Below are 2,937 nucleotides of genomic sequence, written 5' to 3' on the forward strand. Positions count from 1 at the left end.
ATATATATATATATATATATATATATATATATATATATAATTTGATATATATATATCAAATTAAATACAGCTTTAAGCTTCCAAGGAACAATGATGATAGTTTGATCCTTAAACATGTTTTCTACAAATATAAGACAGTTCTAATTAGAACTACTTCTACTTACTGAAATAAAAATCAAATGTTAACTAGAAAGGAAAAAAAGTCTTTTCTTTTGGAGTAACGGGACAGAACACATGAGATTTGGTTGACGGTTCTATCCTGTTCACAAATGCTAACACTATCAACTTTAGTCCTTCCTTCTATAACTGTCATGTCAGTGAAATGGGGTTTTCCTGGTGGAATAACAGAACTCAGATTGTATGCAGATTCATTCAGTAGATTTTTTTTTTTTTTTACCAAGAGAAAACCTACAATGTCAATATTTTTCACATTAGATATTCCTCCCTTCTATATTGACTGCATTTACAATACAGAATTGTTCTTTTAAAGTCTAAATAAATGCATTGAACATAATTCTGAGAGGCATTAAAAATACAGGCAGCAATAAAGGAACCTGAATATTATGAATGCTGATACTAAGTGAGGATGGAAACTAAGCACATCTGAGAAACAGTCTTGATGTCATTTACCTTCTTTTTTACCATAAAAAGAAAGAGCTTTCAGTGTACAACCTTTAAGCTAGAGAAGATCTTGTTTTATATGTTTATTTTATAATTGACTAACCTGAGGCTCATGAACTCATTAGTTTGCCTGGAAATCAAAGAATATACAGTATGGGCTTTTTATGTTATACCACAGACCACCATTATTTCATAGCCACTGTGTCTGATTTATAGACGAGAGGTTGATGGTTTGAGACATGGGAACCTTCTATACATACACAGCAAGAGATAAATCTACACAGTGACAGTCTAGCAAATACTTATTAATTCATGAACTCAGTCACTTCCCAACAGGTTTCTGTAGACTATCTGTGCAAGACAATTTCTGACTTTAACTTCTACTCTCGAATTAACGGCCACCATTCAGATCTATCACCCCAGTAAGTATTACCCAGTAAGTAATGCAGATATTCTAGCCTACAGCTGCTCTGTGACAAATGGCAAGTGGGAAACAGTGGTAACATGTTCAGTGTGGACTTCCCCAGCTTGTCCACTCATCCATTTGGTTACTGAATTAACTTCAAGTATAGTTTCACAAAGAAAATGAGTCCTTTTAGCTCAATGACCAAAGTGTTTTCTGCTATATTGGGTAATAATTTATTTCCTATCTCCTCAAATACCATCGTGGACTTTATTTCAAAGATGTAAAGAATGCTTATATTAACTACAGATCATGTAATTTTATAGTTAAAATTCTTTCAACTCTTTCAATAATGCCTGCACTGCTAAAATGCATGACTACCTTTTCTGAATAAAGAATCTAATTAACAAACCAGTTGATACTGGCTACTGTTACACACAACATGGCCTTATAAGGACTGCATGTCCCAATTCCTGGAAGTTACACATATGTCAGAGGGTAATGGGACTTCATAGCTGTAACTAAGTAGGTTATAGAATTTGATACAGATGAATTATTCTCAACTGTCAAAGAGGGTTGTATCTAGGTTTAGAGAGATTAGAAGTGTGATTGGGACCAACCAAAGTTTTGAGAGGGTGTCCTACAACACATGTGAGAAAAAAACCCAGACACCTTGCAAGACCAAACACTGGCCAGGAAAGTAAGGACCCAACATAACACCAAGGCTAAATTGGCTGACTGCAATGGGCTTAGAAGTAGGTTATTTCCCAGAGCTTTACAGAGTACAGCTCCAAGCACACCCTGAACCTATGCAGGGCACTGGGGCTCCTGACTTAAAGGAGCTAAAGGACAACTGTGCTCTTTAAGCTGCTAAACTTGTGTGTTCTTTTCAGTTCAGTTTTATGAACTTTTATAAAAACAAACAAAGAATCTTGCCAAATACTTACTGTATTATTTAAGCTACTGTCATTTTCTTCTTTCATTATTAATCTGGTAAATTACATTGGCTTTCAAGCCTAGAATAAACTCTTCTTAGATCCAGACCCATGACGTCTTTTCTTGAAAGTTTTTAACAAGATTCAATTTCTTTAATGAACAGGCCTTGTCATGTTATCTATTTTTGGTGGCATTTCTGAGAAGCTCCACTCAGGGCTTCAGTGTGCTAATCCTCTCTGCCTCTCTGTGAGCAAATATCAGTTCTGGTGCCTTTTAGAGCGTCATTTTCAGATTTAGAGCAGTGACGTTCAGACCATCCATTTAATGTCTATGTAGTCTTTAGTGGTATACATATATTTTTTTGGTCAGTGTGACTGGGGAATTTAGATGTTTTACCTTTCCAGCAAATCAGATTTTGGGTTGAATGGTCTAGGTACTATTAGTCAGGGTAGAACACTTACCTAGCATGTATGCAACCTTGAGTTCCATCCCTGACAGCACAAAAACCAAGCCCACCCCCACAGCCTGAATTTGAATGACTTTCTGAACTGTTTTTCTATTTATTTCCCCTCTTTATTTTTTCTTAACTTCTCATTTTGGATCTCTTCATTTTCTTGTTTCTTAAGGTTAAAAATATTACATTATTGACTGAAAATGATAAATTCACTCTATTTTATTTGCCTCATCTATTATATAACAAAACTTTTCATTAAGTAAAAACTATTTTCTAATTTCCCTTGAGACTTTCTCTTGGCCAACGGGTAACTCAGAAATATGTGGGTTGATAGCTTTATACAAGCTAAAGGTCAGCATGGGTTACATACTTAATTCAAGGCCAGTCTGGGCTATAATTTCTGCCTCCATTTCTTCATTCTTTTGCTTTCTCCCTTCCTCTTTATATATAGAATATGCATGTATATACATATACATATATATATACATACTACACACACACACACACACAGAGACAGAGAGAG

At 35.0% G+C, this 2,937-nt stretch overlaps 1 protein-coding gene across 3 annotated transcripts in view; it reads right to left on the reverse strand.

Annotated features, from left to right (window-relative positions):
- Positions 1-2,937, reverse strand: part of Sp4 (Sp4 transcription factor) — a 72,206-nt gene that overhangs the window by 4,109 nt on the left and 65,160 nt on the right. The window lies entirely within an intron of this gene.

The sequence above is a fragment of the Mastomys coucha genome, unplaced genomic scaffold, assembly GCF_008632895.1.
Source record: "Mastomys coucha isolate ucsf_1 unplaced genomic scaffold, UCSF_Mcou_1 pScaffold6, whole genome shotgun sequence".
Classification (NCBI taxonomy): Eukaryota; Metazoa; Chordata; class Mammalia; order Rodentia; family Muridae; genus Mastomys; species Mastomys coucha.